The sequence below is a fragment of the Cupressus sempervirens genome, chromosome 2, assembly GCF_028749045.1.
Source record: "Cupressus sempervirens isolate cs-2001-9-10 chromosome 2, ASM2874904v1, whole genome shotgun sequence".
Taxonomy (NCBI): Eukaryota; Viridiplantae; Streptophyta; class Pinopsida; order Cupressales; family Cupressaceae; genus Cupressus; species Cupressus sempervirens.
This window is the reverse complement of record NC_143119.1, coordinates 753,680,522-753,700,400: the sequence shown is the minus strand read 5'-3', so window position 1 is coordinate 753,700,400 and position 19,879 is coordinate 753,680,522. Positions and strand designations below refer to the sequence as shown.

Sequence of the window (19,879 nt, the reverse complement as noted above, 5' to 3'; positions counted from 1 at the left end):
GATTTGTCTATCATTGACTCTCGTAGGCAAATGATTTTGGAGAGAGAGTCATCGTGTTGCCAGATGATTGCATTTTGCTCTCGGAGAGTTATAATTAATCCTACATACAGTAAGTGGGGCCTACATGTTCTTATGTTGAATTGAGATTGCACTTTTAATTTTATAAAGTTATTTATCTAATTTTATAAAGTTATTTAATAATAAAGTGCATTATAATAAGATTTTATAAAAGATGTTTCTAGAAGCTCCCAGTGACTTCTTAAAAAAGTGAATAAATAGAGGGCAGGAGGCACCCATTTGGACAAGCGATTTTGTGGATTCTACTTCTAATTATATTGGAGCAATTTGTGGTCTTTGGTCTGCAAATTTCCATTAGGTCTTTGGAAACGAAAACTCCCTTGGATCTGCATAACTGAGGAAGTGAGATATCTTCTGAAGGGTTGCTCATTGGAGATGGTATTCAGCCATTTAATGTTGAAAGAATTTGAGAATTGATTTTGAGGGTTCGAAGTTGGCAAGGAAAATAAGGCGATTTTATTCCAAACATTTCACTACATCCAGGGAGGCACCTTCAAACAGGGTTTACAGAAGATTAATGAAGATTCGAAATTCTACAAGTCAGGGCAATTTTCCATTCGATGACCTCTTCTGGAGCAGCGTTCTCCTTAAATAATAATTTTGGAGCTAACCTCCAACACCAGCAACCATTTTGTGAACCACCTCATCACTGGAATGGAGTCTAAAGGATCATTAAAAAAATCGCAAGCCTGGAGTTAAATGTGAACTTTCGAACCAGGACTGGAAGCAATATACACCCCGAATTGCCTCATTTTCTGGAGTCAGGTCGAAAGTTTCAAGAGTAATAAGAGGTTAGGAAGCGGCTTGGATTACCCATTTTCCACAGAGAATTCCGTATAGACTGTTCATGGACTGCAAACAAATCCAGAATCTTCATTGCAAGAGGACTGGAGTATAATCTAATACCTACGTAGCTGATCCATATGGCATGCTCCTAGTGCATTACACATATTTAGACCAGGCGGACTCAGATTGGACACCATTTGAAAGGGGTGTGAATTATAATATAAATCGCACCAGTCTAGCAAGTATTGGTAGGCAGGCAAAATTAATAGTATAATATTAATTCTGCGGCATCAGCTATAGTTCCAGATTGTGGAGGGCACATTAAGGAAAAGATCTGAATCGATCACCATACAAATAATCTCATGCAAACAGCGAACAATGGAAGCGGTAATACCAGGTTCTTAATGTTGCTTGGTTGTACAAACTCTATTATTCATTTCAATTGGATTGTTATTGGATAAGGGAAGAACTTGTCATTACCATTTGATTTTGTAATAGATCTGTCATAAAAATAAATTTTCCTAAATACTGTTGGTACAGTCATTGTCCATTGCATTTGTTACAGCTAGCTCATTTGGTGAATTGTTTGAAACATTACATTCTTACTCTTTATCGTGTGCAAGCCAAGTATTTGACGAATTTTCCACAGTTCAATATTGTTCTTTTAGAGGCTCTAATAGTAAGGGTCACCTCAGTGGTATCAGAGCGGTGTTCTTGCCATCCTGTTGGGTAAAACATCTTATGCAACCTTATCCCAGGTATTATATATGCAGAAGAGCAACACTTAAGGGCAAACATAAATTCAGAGATATGGGTGAGAGACAGTCACGGAGTCCACCTAGAATTGATGACGATGAGACCAGAGAGTTCTACAGAATCATGACTACCAGACAGCAAGAAATAGCCCGGTCATTACAAGCATTGACTACCATAATGGAGAGAGTTGTTCCGCCCAGGATTCAGGAACATGGTAGAGGTACGCCTGATCATGATAATAGAAGTGTGGCAGGCTCACAGGGTGCTCCTAGGCGCAGATCATGGACAGCAAATAGGCCTACTCGTCCCACTTTCCTTAGGGAGGAGGCTCAGGAGATAGAAAAAGATGACTTGCCGGAGGATTTTCAGGATGATCTCAGAGCTGCTACTGCAAAATGGCAAGCATTACCACCCCATGTGCGTGAGCTACTGAACTTTGATCGCTATCTAAACCAGAGGAGAGAGCATATGAGGAGTAGCCGTCAGAACAGGAGGCCTAGAGGAAGTCATGATAATGAGTTGCAACGAGCTGCTAGTAAACTCACTTTACCATCTTTCGATGGTAGTGGACAGATAACAGCACAGGCATGGATTCATAAGTTGGATACTTTCCTAGCATTGAGGCCTATGTCAGAGATAGATGCCATCAGATACGCCACCTTGCATTTGGAGGGCACAGCTCATGATTGGTGGTCACACGGGATGGTTACGTTGCAGCACAACCAGGTGACATCTTACCAGGACTTTGTGGATAGATTGGTTGAGCGTTTTCATAGGAAGGATCCAGAGATCTATTTTCATGACCTCGCACAATTGAGACAGTCAGGCAGTTTGGAGGTTTATATTAGTGAATTTCAGAGGTTATCAGTTATGGTACAGGATGTGTCTGAGAGACGGTTGGTTATCTTGTTCACAGGGGGATTGTCTGAACCCCTCAAGGGTTGGATTAAGGCATTTGACCCACCAACACTTCAGGAGGCTATGAGGAAAGCACGGAGTATGGAGCTTACAGCACCTTCTAGCAAGTTCACTTCCAGGAGTACTACTTCTTTCAGAGATAATAAGAAGTTTGATAAGAATAAAGGGAAGAGCGTTGATACCAAAGGAAAATCCACTACACCCTTGGATGCAGAAGCACTAAACGACCTGCGTAGGAAGAAGCTATGCTTCTATTGCAAAGGCCCATATGATAGGGACCATGATTGTCCTTTGAGACCTAAGGGAAAGGCCAATAGAGTTATGTGGGCATATTACGAAGGATCAGACTTTGACAGTACAGCAAATGAGGATGATCACAGTGATACAGAGCCTGAGGGAGAGACAGGTGATTCAGAGCAAAAAGAGGAACATGAGTTACATTTACAACAGGGACGTTTGTCTAGTATTCAGCAGGAGGGATCCTTTAGGTTACGTGGTGTTCTAGCAAGACAGAAGGTGATCACATTGGTTGATACATGTGCTACGCACAACTTCATTGATGCACGTCTGGTTGAGCGCAGTGGTATTAAGCCAGAGGAGTTTGAGGGTCTCCAAGTACAGGTTGCTGATGGTTACACTCTTAAGTGTAACAGGATGGTTAGAGACATGCCTTTATGCCTGAATAATTATGAGTTCAAAGCAGATTACCATGTGGTCAATATGGGTGACTTGGATATCGTTTTGGGTATGACATGGTTACGTGGGAAACAGCATTTGTAGTGTCGACTTCAACAGCTAGTGTGGTGTGGTTGCGATTAATTAACAGTCATTTCCATCACTCCTAGTCTGACGGTGAAGGAAGGAACGTGGGTAAAAAGAGGACAGTGCAGCAAAGTTTTGAGGTATATTGTCGAATATTAAATATCGGCAGGCATTCACGCAGGGTTATACCTCCATATCTGGCATATTGATACTCGCAACGGGTGGAGAACTAGTGCGCAGTTGGTCGTACTCCAAAGGGAACAAGGCGTTATCGCAAACAGTTTGGGAGTGTTGGAGGATCGACTATATGCTCGCGCAGGGTCTAAAAAAAATCCAAACACCTCTCCTGAGGCGTCAGTGGCTTGCAGAGTGGGTTTGACATGTTCAGTATCCGCCTCGACACTATAAATAGAGAACGGCATTTCGTGAAACCCCTTTGGAGTCAACTCCGTCTCACAGGATTCATGGCATAGTCGTGAGTCAAGTTGCTAACCCGAACTTGGTTTTTCCCCACATCCAGGAAACAAGTCATCGTCTGGCATATAGCAAATGTAGTGACAGTGGACAGTATACTTATCCACACCCAGGTTGATTCAAGGGACTGCAAACAATAGGGTTAAGTTGGCGTGAGCCGCTTTCAGCATGCTCCAGCAGTGGCAACAGTCGAGTATTATATTTTGAAGTTGTGGAAACTATCGGGTGGGTTTTTGCTGTTCAATGTGAGCCACCAGGGTCTGTTTCATATATGCACAGGTTCAAAATCAGAAGTTAATCGCTTCATGTGCAGGTGTTAATCGTTTTTACCAGTTTCGAATTTCCAACTCCTCCAGCAATAAGGAAAACGAGTTTGTTTCCATCCCATTTCACATTTCGAATTTTGCTTACATGGATGATTAAAATCAATCGAAATCTATTGTTTCCAATTTTGTATGATTTGGTTTATTTTATGACTGGTAATGAGAAGACATTAAATGGTGACCAGTTCAAAATTACAGAATAAACATTAAAAATGTCAGAGTAGCTTGGAAATTCCTTGTTACGTTCTTAACTAGAAAACCATCCATACAGTGGTTTCAGTGTTCCAGTGGTTGTGAACTGTTTAACCAAATTATAACTCAACTTTTCAAACCATCTGTTGAAGAAATTTTAGAGTAGTTATTTGGTATCAGGTGCACGTCTTTGGAAATCATTGTCTTCGGCATTTGGTATCAGGTGCACGTGTGTTACTCTTATTGCTGAGCACTTACCTTGTTTTAAGCTCTGTATGCATTTATTTGGAGAGCGGGTGTGAAAGAACCGACTTTAACAGTGGTATTGATTCATATTTTGTTGGGAAGAAACAATCACACAGATTGTTTTCAGAACACTGATTTGTTGCAGAGACTTGAGATTGTCCGGCAAGTGTTTGCTAAAATGCTCTAGTTTCAAAACTGAATCCTGGTCCAGTTTAATAAATCTATTAGCAGTGACATCAGATCATATCCAGGTTGTTTGTGGATTATTTGACAAAATTCCTCTCATACCTTACATTCAGCATTCTGATTACAGAATTTAAGCTCAGTTTATTACAGTCAACTAGACATTGAATCAGTTAGTTAATCATGTTTACTTCAAGTACCCAAAAGCAGTGGGGCCAAAATATGGAGAAGCTTAAACAAAGTTTGAAAAGGTTGGATGAAAATCAAAAAAGGATGAATGAATTGATTTCAGACCCTGCAAAACTAGACAAAGTGGCACAATGTATGGTTTCCATTATTAAGAGGGCTGCATCACAGAGCGAAGAGAAAGAGGAACAAGAGGTCTCTATAGTATCTAAAAGCCTCTATGATGAATTCTCAGCAGGTAGTGACCATCATACAGCTGACCTTATGGAGAGCAAAAATCAGACCTCAGAAAACAAATCAGAAAATTCATTTGATGACATGAACCCCAAGATCATCATATGGATGGACACGTAGTCACCTTGGAAGTGGAAGTGCATGAAGATACTGTTATATCAGTAGCTTCTACCTCGTCAGTTGAGCCATCCTATGAGGTGCATGGCAATAGAACCCTTGATATTGAGGAGTGCCTAGATGATAGCATACACGATGTTGCTTATCATATGGTGAGTGACATTGATTCAGCCTCATATTACAGTGCGGATGACAAATCGGAAGATTTGTGTGGAAATGTTTCGTCACAAGGGGATCATCATTTAGCAAGCCCATTGAAGGTTAATGACAAGATGGTTGCCTCAACCGTTAGGCATTTCGATGTTGCTCGTGAAATGTTGGCCACCTATGGTTGGAGTACTCCTTTGACAGATGAGCATGGTGATAGTGTTTTTTCCCTTGCAAAGATACATGCACTCCGAGAAGCGATTGGAATGATGAAACAAAATTACCTACAACTACTTGCAGACAAAGATTTTCTTCTCGAGTGGGATCGCATTTGTTATATTGCATTGCAGGGAAACGAGGAGAAGGTTGATAAGCTCACTCATGAGCTTGAGGTGACTATGGACTCTTTGCAGAGTGCCCAGTTGGCCCTTCAAGAGTCACAATTACAGATTGAGAAGCTTACAAAGGAGTTGAGTTTGGAACAGTCTCCATCAACTGCAAATATAGTGCAGTTACATACAGAGGTAGTTGATAAGAATTGTATATCCATGGGTTGTAGTAGGCATGTGGTTATCTCCACCACAGATACTCGAGCTGGGACGAGTGCCTTGGTGGAGAACAGTAGAGAACCATTAGTTGTATTGAGTTCTCTTGACGTTAGTGTCGTGACAATTGATACAGGACAATTTACTGGTAGCTCTTGTGTCACAATGGTGGATTCTCCTGAGAGTTGTGTGGTAGTACACAACGCTACTCCATCATCCACAGAGCATTTGCAGAGTGTCATCTGGTTGGGAGTATAGCTCTCATGTTGATTTGTTTCCATCTCCTAGAAGCAAATCTGTCACTTCATTCCATGCAACTGATTTTGGATGCCGGCTTGCTGATTTTCAGAGTCAAAGGGATCAGCTGTTTGATTCAAGTGTTTTTAGTGATGAGCCATTGATAGAGGTTGGAGCATTTTACCGCGAATACACAGTGAGGAGTGCTCATCATTTTTCTTTTGACCCACGCATGGAGGACTCAATGATGCATCGATGTGGGTTGGTTCCAGAATTATATCATCCTTTGTGGGATGGGTATACACCATCTTCGGAAGGTGGGATTAGCGGATGCAAGCATCCAACTCAGTTGTTTGTGGGGGATTACTTGCAGGGAAGGCCGTCGGTTATACATCATGCTGATATACATGGTTTGCTACTTCTATGTCATAGAGTTCTCTTATGGGTACATGGTTATAGGACAACTATGGTGTCACTTGGCATGATGGTTTGGTTAGTTATCACATCCATGGGAGGTTAGCAGGAGCTATAGAGAGATGTTGTGTTATAGACGCTACCAAGTATTTTTACCTCTATATGGCTTATGGATGTGCGGTTCAATTGTTTTGGGATCCAGGTGGCGACAAGTTTGACACAATGTATTGGTTGATCAACGATATCCAAGTGTTAATAGTACCTTACATCTAGTGGATTATGTTGTGACTATGATCTGTGTGTTTCAGCCTTCTGACACATTAGAGTTCCACAGATTAGGATTACTCTGTTTCCACCAGGGTGATATAGTGGTGGAGTCAGATTGGCTGGATCTACCACTGTCATCGGTACAGATATTGCGGGAGTTGTACAGTGGTACAGTGGTGCAAATACTACAAGAGCTGGTCAGTGGTATCTTAGTCAGCGCACGAGTTCTCATTTGGGATCCAGGGGGAGCATCCATATGCACATTATCATCTTGGGGTGGATATTGGTATATTGTCGAGCTCCCATCATCACTTGACAATAGAGAATCGCAGGGGCACTCATGGAGTGAGGCATTCATTCTAACTAAGGGTAGTGACACACGGGGCAATAGCACATGGCCGTTGGTGTCCCTTTATGGTGAGACTTGGGATGTTGGCATTTGGTTTCTACAGGTATGAGCAGATTGCTTGAGGGCAAGCAATCTTTGAGAGAGGAGGCTTTGTAATGTCCCCTTTTTCTGGGACATTATAATTCTGTGTAGCCAGCTCACTTCGCCTAGGTTCACAAGCGGAATGGTTCTTTATGGGGTTCAGTTCGAGATTTGGCCTAGACATTCCCAATTCCAGACCCATCAAAGCAGTTTTGGCAGGTTGTCCAAATGCTTACTATTTTTAGTAAGTAATTAGAACACAGTATTTTCGGTACCTCAGTGTTGGTTTGGAAGCGTCTCGCCGAGAACTTTCCAATGAGCTATTGCACGAGATTATCTAAGTTCATTTGGTCAGCTATTTTAATGCCTAATGAGTATATGGTTTCCTGACAAAGTGACTTAAAGTCATTTAATTTGTCACTTTATTTTAAAAATTAATATGTTCACTTAAGTGACTAAAGGACAGAAAGGTGTTTTATCCCGCATTGCCTAAAAGAGCGTGCATCACATCATGAAAAGGCATAAAGGTACAACGGACTCCACATGGGAACATATATGAAGATTTAATATTTAAAACAAATATTAATCTGGGAGCTGGAAACAGTTGCTGGTTATTTCTTTGAGGACGCAAACCCATGAAGAAACTTTTGGAGGTTGGACGCAAACCTAGCCTTCTTACAGGTTTTATCTGCATGTGCCAATCTGACTGTTTTTATTGTTTGTAAGATTGGATCATTTGATTATTTGCATGTTATTGTATTGCTGTTGTACAATACAATAACGTAATTGATGGTTATCTAAGTTAACTCCTGGTTTACATATGTACTTTTATGAATATTGGAGGAATAAACAAGTTTTCTTAGTCTTATTGTATGTAAATATGTTGGTTACAAATCTGTTGAAGCTCTGGAATTTATATTGCATATTGGTTATCTATTCGGGTTTTTGAATCTGCACTTTTATATCATGGGTATTGGGATAATATCCGAAAAGGGATAATACACACTTGCCATCCCAAGAGCAGCCATCGTAATAGGTGGCACCCACAGAATAGCATGGGGATTTCTAATTGCCATCCCACCAACCACAAAATATGGATTATTTTTGGGGAAAGGCATCAACCTAGAACAATGGGAAGCTGTAATGTCCCCTTTTGGAATCACCTTTAACTTTGTGTTTTCTCTCAAAATTTGAATAAAAATCTTTTATCATTTTTCCTTTTTGGCTTTGAATAAAATCTGCTTTATACTTTATTGATAAGGTCACCACATTTCTTTAGAATTGAGTCACCACTTTTTATTGTTGCCTTTGAGAGTAATATATTATTCCCCAAATTTCTCTCCCTTCCTTGTCCCTCAAATGAAGTATCCTCCCTTTTATTTCCCAATGTGGAGAAGACTTACACCTCTTCATCATGTCTATCCTTTGCAATGTTCACAACCTTTTTGAAGTTACTACTCTATTTAAGACTCACAAAACTTCATCATTGTTGCCCTTTGGAAGATCACAACCTTCCATAATTACCACCCTTTAAAAGAGTCGCAAGCTCTCATCAGTGTTTCCCTTTAGAAGAGTTCCAACATTTCATCACTGCTGCTCCTTTGGAAGAGTCGCAACCTTTAATAATTACTACCTTTTAAAAGATTCACAACTCTTCATCATGGTTGCCCTTCGAAGTAGTCACAACCTTCCATCATTGTTGACCCTTCGGAAGAGCCGCAAACTTTCAGGTTTACTACCCTTAGGAAGAGACACAAACTTTCAGAAATACCACCTCTTAATATAATCACACCCATCATCAATGTTTCCCTTTGCAAGAGTTCCAACCTTTCATCATTGCTGCCCCTTTGAAAGAAGCGCAATATTTTAGATTTACTACCCTTTTGATGAGCCACAAGCCTATATTGATTTTATGCTCTTTTTTGACTTTCTCCCCCTTCGAAAATGAAGTTCTCGTCTCCCTTCTTATCTCACATTTTAGGAAGACACAACTTTTGCTTTCACGCCTTTTGACCCTTCATCAACTTAACTAAATTTAATTATATTATATTTTGATTTAATTATTTTGTATTTTAATTGTATTATTAGATCAATTAATATAATATTATTATATTGATTATATCTTCTATTATTAATAATTATATTTATTATAATTCATTTATTTTTACTAATATCATTATTATAATTAATATTGTCATCTATTTATTAAATCTTCTTTTCAGGAGGGGCCATTATGATCCGCCCTTCCTAAACTTGCTTGTCCTCAAGCAACTCAAACCTCCAAAGTGAGAGTTGTGCTTGCTATACAACTTTGATATCCAATCCAACAATCCTAAAATGGAAATTTCAACTTGAGCTTAGAATTGCAATATATTTACAAATATAAATTTATCAATATTGAATTTAAAACTCTAAGAAAAATTTCGAAAAATAGGACTTGCCTTGATTTTAAGTGTTTTTTCTCCTAGATGACTAAACCTTACAAAGATACGGAATCTTTTATTTAATTCCTTTCTAGGAATTACAACATTCGCTGAGAATGTCCTCTTAGTTTCAGCACTCGCTAAGAATGCTTTTGATCCAACCTTGACACACACAAAATGTCCTAAATCTCTACAATCATTAAGAATGTCCTTGATCCTCGGCACTCATTAAGAATGTCCATGACTCTTGGCACTAATTAAGAATGACCATGACTCTTGGCACTCCCCAAGAATGCCCTTGATCTTGACCCTCACTTAGAATGTCTTGATAAGGTTTGACAATCACTAAGAAAGTCCTTGATATATAGCAAGGACAGTTTTTTGTGAATTGTAACAGACCATGTTTTAATCCCTTTCATGAAAACCTTTCTCTAATTTGCTTGCAAGCTTTGTAGTATCTAGGGTGTCCTACTAGAGGAATCCCATGTGAATCTCTGAGTGTATGTTCTTTGTGTTTGGATCCTAGTACCAAGTAGATTTGATCTTTGTAGTAAATAACTTTGTCTATAAGCTTGTGTTGGTCTTTTGTTGGACATTAATAAAGTTATCTCATCTTATCTAGTAGAGTATTGGTGTAAGGATTTTTGGAGTACTTTGCTAATGGATGTGCCTTATAATCATTAATGAACAAAGGATATACTTCCTAGATAATAAATTTACTACAATATTCATTTTCCCCTAAATGTAATTATGTGAAAATTGTATGCTTGAATTTTGATAATCAACTTTTGCTGCCTTACATTTAGTTCCTTTTGATTCAAAAAGTATTTAAGCTTGTTGTCATCTATCCAAATTATAAATATGTTTTCTACAAGATGTTGAAACTTGGTGAGTGCATGAATAATAGCCAACATTTCCTTGCCATAAGTTGAAAAACGTTTTTTTTGTTGTCTTTTAACATTTTGTTTTCAAAAGCTATAGGGTGTGAATTTTGCATGAGGACTACACCTGTACCATTTCCCAAAACATCACACTCTAGCATAAATGGCTGGTTGAAGTGTGGTAGAGTGAAAACTAGACACCAGCTTATTGTTTCCTTGAGTTTGTCAAAGAATTTTTATGCAAATTTGGTCCATTTGAAAGCTCCCTTTTTGGTCAAGTTTCTCCAAGGAGCTCCTACGTGTCACAACCCCTTCACAAACCTTTGAAATAGTTGCATTGATCATAAAATCCCCTTAGATATGACATATTCTTAGGAGGCGGCCAATCAAGTATGGCTTGAATTTTCTCTTGATGTACTTGTACTCCTTTCTTACTTATGACATGACCAAGGTACAAAATTTCAGTCCTTCAAAATTCATAATTGGATTTTGTGCAAATAGGGAATATGTTTCCATTATGCCTAGAATTTCATCCAAGTGCCTTAAGTGATCTTCCCATGTTTTTCTATAAATGAGAATTTCATCGAAAAAGACCAACAAAAAACTATGTAATGTTTTCCCGAAACGTATGGTTCGTGCATGATTTGAAGGTCGTTGGTGCCTTTGTAAGTCCAAAAGCCTTAACCAAGAATTCAAAGTGACCATAGTAACAACAAAAGGTTGTTTTGCAAACATTTTGTTCCTTTACTACTATTTGATGATAATCGGATCATATGTCGATTTTTGAAAAGTCAACAGCCCCATTTACTTCATCTAATAATTCGTCATACTTGGTACAGGATACAATTTTTTATGGTCCTCCTATTGAGTTCTCAATAATCTACGCACATCCTTGTCATCAGTGTAAGTGTATATGTCAAGAATGATTAAATATGTTGTTAGGGAATGGTTAAGTATGTTGTTAGTAACCGAAGGGTAATTCATTATGTTGTGACGGTTGAGTCGCACCCCTTCGAATAGTAAATGTACACTCTTTCCATAAACTAGAGATCATCATCAACATTGTATTGTCATATGAGATTGATGTACTTGACGAGTTGTAATGGAATTTATGTTGGTTTCCTAATAAACATTTGCATTTACTTTCAAGGTCATACTTTCTTATTATTGTAGTATGTATGAAACCAATTTATCGTAGATGGGGAACATTTGGCGTCATTGCCTTTAAAGATTTCGGGAAGTAGTGACGATTAAAAGGGAAAGGGAATGCGATGGCACAACTAGTAGATTATGGCAGTAACAACCAAGAAGACGATAATCCCAAGTTCTTTAGAAGTGAATGAGAGTTAGCAAGAGACTTCCTTTCACAGCTTCAGGTGTCTATAGAGACATGTGCGAAGAGAATCTGTATAGGAAGGAGTTTCAAATGTCATTTGGAGCACCCTCAGAGTCAACCTAATTGTTCATAGTTTAAAGAGTTGTCTTGCACTATTGTTGGCACAGACGTTCATAGCACTCCAAAGTCGATGAGAAGAAATTTATAGGAGGAACTAGCGCAAACAAGTTCTCCAGGAGCATTATTGTCAAAAAGAAGAATGACACAAGGAAGAAGTCGAGAGAGATGAATCCCACCAAAAGGGAAACATGAAGTGAAACCTAAAAGGAAGAATAAATAAAGAGCACACGTTGTTGTCATTATGTCCTACAATGGCATCAATTGTAGACAAGAAAAATCAATAAAAGTGTTCTTTTACTTTATCATGTGTTGTTTTCTTGTCGATGAGTAACAGAAACATTTATGCCAAATCAATTAAATAAATCTAGGAATACAAAAAGAGAAATACAGTGGGAGATTACTAGGAGAGCAATACTATTGCAGCAGCAAGCCAAAAGAAGCCAGAAGTTCAAGAGATATACCTAGGAACTACCAAAGGAGATGGTATGTGAAGGCAAGGTCATTTGTAGTGAACACGACGAAGAATTTTGTGACAGTAAAGAATTGAATAACAAAGTGGATATTGAGGAGGATTTTAGGGTCCATTTGGTTCATGGAATTGTACAAATTGAGATTTTTACAAATCTTGATTTAGCCAAATCAAGGTTTTGCAAATCTTGAAAATGATTTTTGCAATTTTAAAAGAACAGTTTGGTTCATCTGGAAGATGAGTGGGAAGATTACATTTCCGCGTTTAGTTCTTCAAATTTTGGAATCAGGCATTTTTTTGGCATGAGCACTGGTAAACAATTCAAGATCGCAGAAGATTTGATTATCTGAAGCTTTGCGGAGCTCTGAGTTGGCAATACAAATGCTTCAATTTGCGTGTGCGGACATATCCAGGCACTGGGAGTTGAATCTCATGGATCAATAAACTCTTTGAATCTCTACACATTGATGCAGGGATAATATTGATTGTCCAAAGTTGGATCTCGGGTGTGTGAGAGAGTCAACGTGGCTTGATGTATGATTGGATTGACTTGAGCTATGACCCGCGCTTCAAAAGACCATGGCATATTTGGAGGCGTCAATGCTTGGACAGCATGCTGGCCTCTAAGGCACCAATTATAGAAACAATGCCCAAAATAAAACTATAGGATGATCGGAGGGGTTCGACAATCTCTGCAGAGCTAATCGATGATGATGCTTGGGATAACCCAAGAAGCACGGTTGGATTTGCACTGGATCTGATCTTTGGTAGTTCGGTGAGAGAATGCTTGTCTTGACAAGGTGAAGCTACCCGGCCTAAGCGAGCTCAACAATTGTAATATCCCTTACAAAAGATATAGTTAGAATTCTTCAAATAAATCAAACTTATTATAATCAGCTACCCTCTAACCTAACCCTAAACCTTAAAAGCATTTCTAGATCGGGTTCCCCTAACTTTAGTTATTGAACCGTCTTTTCTAGTATGCAACCTTTAAGGTTCACATATGCATATGTTGATCATTATAATTCCTTAAGTATGTTGATGGACGGGAGCACCCATTCATATCAACATCTCTTGGTGTTTGGCCAAATAGATATAATATCTATCTCTGATACCAACACACATACCTTTCCTTAATAAGTTGGTCAAATAGGTATAATACCTATCTCTGATACGAATGCATAAATCTTCCCTTAATAGTTGGCCAAATAGGTGTAATACCTATCTCTGATACCAATGCATAAATCTTTCCTTAAAAGTTGATCAAATAGGTATAATACCTATCTCTGATACCAACATTTAATATTTGCTCCTTTACCTCCTTGTACCAGCCAAATAGAAGTATTCCTATCTCTGATACGGATATAAGGAATTGGAGTCTTCCTTATAATTTATTAACTCTATTCATTTATCTTCTCATATGTATTTTTTATTATTTCCTTTTTATAAATATTACTATATTTTCTAATTGCTAAAAGAACATAATAGTTTTACAACTTTTCGATAGCCTTGCACTTACAAAACTTTGTACCATACGGAACTGCGACGTGGGTCGGGGTTTGAGATGTTTTAAATGCCTGCTCACGTGACTTCTGTCTATTGACGTGACTTCTATCCTCTATACTTAGACATTGTTGTCAATGCTAACACTCTGCCCAGAGTACAAGGTACAAGGATGTTGTATAACCCGAGGGTGATGATCTATCAGCCATACCGTAAATCTCCTTCCTTGAATGCTTCGTACTTTGGGTGACGTTCTGTCAGCTCTACCTTGGATCTTCTTCCTTAAATGCTACGTACTTCTCTGCTCTCCCTTTCACAAGCATTGGATGGCGTTAATATATCTATTCGAACCATTGTGCTTTTGGATACCCTTTCAAATGGTGGCTTTTTTTATAATATGTGGTTTCGGAGATACCCAAGACGAGGTAGTTAAATATACCTTTTTTTTAATTATTGATACTTTTAAGACAATCAAATCAAAAGTATGTATTATGAAAAACATTATGTTACTTAAGGAACATTTAATACACTCAAAAAACATCCATTCGTTATGAGACAATTGGTATTTTATTATTTGTTCTTAATGATACATAAATTTAATTTATTATTTCCAATGCGATAATAATAATATTCTATACATTTCATGATTTAATTTAGTTCCATTGCAACTATTTGCATCTTATGTTCCGAGTTGGCAGATGTCATCTGGATCAGGCTAGGGGCTTGCTCTATGCTTGTCTCTTGGCGGGCTTGTGCTTCAAGTTGGATCTACAATGTTTGAGTTAGTAATGTATCATGGAGCGACCTAGCTCAATGTTCTACTTGGAAGGCAAGCAAGATAATCAAATGCCAATCTGAATGTCTCGTGATTAACAGTGATCAAATCTTTTGTGATTTGGAAACTGGTAAGAACTTCTTTTTAGGTAAACAATGTTGTAGCTAGGGGTAGACTCCAAAAGAAGTCCAATTTAATTTTTTTTACACTCCTCAAAAAAGTGTAACCAGGTTTTGTTCTTGATTGGGCTAGGGGCTTGCTCTACGCTTGTCACTTGGCAAGCTCATGCTTGAAGTTGGATCTACAATGTTTGACTTAGCAATGTATCATTGGGCGACCTAGCTCGATGTTCTACTTGGAAGGCAAGCGAGGTGATCAAATGCTGATCTGAAAGTCTCGTGATCAACAATGATCAAATCTTTTGTGATTTGGAAATTGGTAAGAACTTTTTTTTTAGGTAAGCAATGTTGTAGTCAAGGGCGGACTCCAAAACTAGTCCAATCTAATTCTTTTACACTCCTTAGAAAAGTGTAAACAAGTTTTGATTTTCAATTCCATCTAACTAGTGGGAAGTCTAATAACCTGATTTTAAGGTAAAATCAGATTTTTGCAATTCTAATTCCAATTCTGGTTTAATTCCACAAACTAAACATACCCTTATTGATGAAATAAGAAGTTTTCTTGGAAACTTAACCTTAGCCCCATGTACGAAAGCAAGGGAGCCTTGAAGGAGGGCAGAGAGGAAGTCGAGGGTAGAGAAGCCGAATATACTAGTGTTGCCATGAGTGTCAGGGTGACAAAGGGTTACAGTGATCAAAGCATCCTACTACGCTTAAATGCTCCTAGTAGTTCGAGAACACCAGGTGCAGGGTTACCAAACAGTTCCATTCCAGGACACCGAGTTTGACAGTACCAACACAACGCATCATACCAACACAGCATGTACCTAGACCAGCCACCATGGCACAGAAACAAAAGATACCTAAATTCACAGGACACTGGAAGGAAGATTTCATTAGACATTGTAAGACATGTGAGACAATTTGGACAGCTAATGGAATAACAGACCAAGATGAATGGGTAAAGCAACTCCCAAAGACATTGTAGGGGGTAGTCATTAATGGGTTCTGTGATGCGGATAAAACTACAATGGTCACATGGGCAGACCTACAAAAGGAGTTTCAAATGGAATTTTGGTTGCTAAGAGATGATAATGAAATCATCACAGAAATTTATAACGCAAACCAAGCAAAGGATGAAACCGCTTGAGGGTACGAATGACAACTGAAAGAACTAGTGGGGAAGATGGAAAGCCCATCAGTTGATGGATTTACAAAATGATGGTTTATTGACGGATTGAAGCTGTCCATTCAGAGAAAGATGAAGGTAATGCCACCAGCATCTACTGTCAATGCTTATAATGGAGCAATGAACCTCGAGAGCGAGAACAAAACAACAAAGAAAAAGAAAAGAATATCCTCCAGTGAGGATGACGAGGATTCTTCAGGCGAAAGTGGCAGTGAGGAATCAAACAAGAAAATCAAAGCTCTCCAGAAAGATATGTTGCATATGATGGATTTTTAAACGATGAAAGGCAGGTCTAACCAAAGTGACGAAGGGGACCTGTGGTGTATGGACTACAAAGGTCACACTAAGGGCTCCTATCCAAAGAAACAATTTTGTGCAATCTGTCAAATAGTTGGTTCCACCAAAGGATGTTCGTACAATATGAAAACACAAGGCCATTGATAGGTCTTGTTGACACAAGTACATCTACCTTAACAACTATGAGGATGGGAAACACAAACACCAACGCGGCATCATTTGGTGGTTACTGGATTAACCAACAAGGTATGCGTAATGGAAATAATAACAATAGGGGAGATCGTAGCTACATGCAATATGATAGAAGTGGACAATGAATGATACAATGTGGTATGTGTAACTAATGGGACTATTTTGTGAAAGAGTGTAGGAGGGGAGAAGTACCGCAACTCCTCTACAAATGGTGTGGTCCAAAAGACGACAACGACGCAAAATGTCCAAAGCATGGGGTGAATCTCCTAAACATTGAAGGCAATGGGGAGGTGTTAGTTATCACCCCAACACAAGCAAGAAACCTACTTAGACAAACCCAGAGGCTGAGAAGCGGAGGATATAGGAAGCAAAGGCATACATAGAAAGAGAGATGATGGTAGAGAGAAGCAACATTGTCAGCACCTCGTTAAGTTGTCAGGCAAAACAAAATATAATACTCGTGATTCAAACTGAAATTCCTATAAAAATTAAAAGGCCTTGCAACTATGCCACAATTGAGGACAATCTTATTATATATGACACCATGACCTAAGGCGTCAATGTTAAATTTCATGGATCTACTGCAAATGTATTAAGCACTGCCTTATTAGGTATGTGTTTTCCAAATGCATCAAACACTTACATTTATATTGAGAATATGCAATGAATAGACATGTCCCTTCATGGGACATGTCTATTCGATAACCAGATAATTAATATAATAATATATTTAATCATATATATTATTATTATATTAATTATATTATTATATTATTATATTAATTCTCATATATTTATATCTCATATAATTATATATATATATATATGTGTCTATCCGACAAAAGCAATCAAACATCAATAGTCAAGTGGGTCGGAGGTGAACGGAACATATGGCGAAGGAGAAAATCCCCTTGGGAAGGAAAACTCTCTCAAGGTTGCGGAAGACCCGATGTTACTCACAGTAAATACAAGAAGACACCCAATAGTGGTGGAGATAGGTATTCTTGGAATGATCTTGACAGGCACCATTATCGACGAAGGGTCATGTGTTAATGCACTACCAGAGGAAATGCGGACAACAGTAGGGCAACCTACATAGTGGGCGTCGACCTTCCAACTTGTAGGTGTCGATCAGCATAGAATCAAACCCATTGGGACATTAATGCCACAACGGGTGATGATTGGTACCCAACCTTTTGTCTTGGATTTTGAGGTCATTCCACTAAAAAAGAAAAGGGTACGATGCCATCCTCAGAAGGCGTTGGTTGGTACAAGCAAAGGTCAACCATGATTGGAAGAGAAACACCTTTTTGATGGAAAGAAGTGGTCAGAAATTTACAATTGACTTATAAATACAAATGGTCAATAAGACTTTGTGTCTTCATTGGAGTCTAAAGTTGCAGAGGAACTGGGTGATGGAAAGCAATGAATAAAGCTGAATATAGAAGGAATTATCGAAATAGAAGGATGCTCTAATGACGATTTGGGATCATTAAATGGACTCTATATTTAAACGTTTCATGAGAAATACCTTGTTTGAAGCGGAAGGCTTTTCATACAACTTTGCTAGGGTTTGCATCAAATCTTCCATCATCTTTGCTTTTGTCATATTAAATGCCACCGATAGTGCCATCCATAAAGGAATACTTCCAAGTTCCTTTCTATCCAAAACATCCCAATCCTCATCTATCATAGCTGTCAGTTTCTTAGATTTTCCTAGCAATGGTTGCCATAAATCCTTCTGATAAATTTATTCCTCCATTTGCTTTTTCCATAACTAAAAGTTATGCCCATTAAACTTCTCAACCTTCAGCTTACCTTACTCTACAATGGCTCCCAATTAACCATGAGATCTTCCTAGAGAGGATAACTGAAACAACTAGGCTCTGATACCACTTGTTAGGCTTTAAATAGACAGAAATAACAATTACATGCAAATATAACCAATATCATGAAATAATGAATTAGAAAGAAAAGAACACAAGAGACAAAGATTCAATGTGGTTCACCTAATCCCTAGGCTACATCCACCAAACAACTAGTTCAATATTCTTATCATCCAATTATTACAACATGATTACAATTTGTAATCCCTTACAACTTAATACCACAGTAAGAAGCTACAATCACATTACACATTATGAAATCCCTAACCCTAAGCCATTTTATACAAGCTTTTGCCACTTACAAAATTAGGGCTATATATAATTTTGACAAGTTAACATAAAAACCCTTGGTGAGTCAACTAAAAAATCCTTGACAAGTCAACCAGAAAATGTTTTTCATGTCGATGCCTCGAACCCCAAAGAATTTATCAAAAGTGTACAATACTTCCATGATCAATCACCACATGTCAACTACATGCCTCTGAACCCCTATAATGTGAACTAGTTGTTTGCAATTGATGTGCGGACAAGAGGTTGTCGTACCTGCTGAATTCATGGTGCTAAGTCTCAAAATAGCTATTCAAAATAGGTTGGGAGATATAAAGAGTATAAGGGAGTGACTATAATCTCAACAAGTTAGATGAACGACGTATGATGGCACATTTAGCAACAAAGATAGCTCAACAGTAAAGGAACATGTCGCATGACAAGCACCTCAAGCGAACAGGATACACGCTTGGGCAACTAGTTTTGAAATACAATGGACCGAATGAAACTAAGCTTGGTAAGTTCAAAGTGAAGTGGCTTAGGCCCTATACAGAGTAATCAAACTATCGACTTTTGACGAAAAGGAATTGGCGGACCCCATCAATGGTTCCAAATTGAAAATATCCCATGAAAGATACGAGGATCAGGGAGGCCACCCTGGTAGATGGGTTAACTCAAACTTTGGCAAAAATTAAATTAAAAAATAACAATAACATATATAAAAGGAAACAACCATGCCATATGGCGAACCACAGTACGATCTGTAAGCACCATACAAGTCAAGCACCATGCGGCTTGAAAATCACCATACGACAAAAATGTGTAGGAGTAGGGAGCATTGTATGCCGCATTGGATAAGACAAAGGATCATCATACGAAGGAAAAGAACCCTCGACAAGAAGGATTGCGCTGATAGTACGGTCAGAGTTCAACACAAAAACAACATTGTACAATGTGATGATGAGGCGAAACATGCTTCCATTTGGTATACAAAACTGAAGAAGAAACACCGCACAAACATAAAAGGGAGAGCGTAGTTGTGAGAGTCGTCGTACAATTCTAACATAGCAACGTGGGGATTCAAACCTTGCATATACAACAAAGATGAACCTCAATTAAAGGATGGT

The 19,879-nt window shown here is 38.5% G+C and overlaps 1 protein-coding gene across 1 annotated transcript in view; it reads right to left on the bottom strand.

The window, feature by feature from the left end:
- Positions 1–19,879, bottom strand: part of RECQL2 (RECQ helicase L2) — a 308,097-nt gene that overhangs the window by 125,357 nt on the left and 162,861 nt on the right. The gene's annotated exons all lie outside the window — the stretch shown is intronic.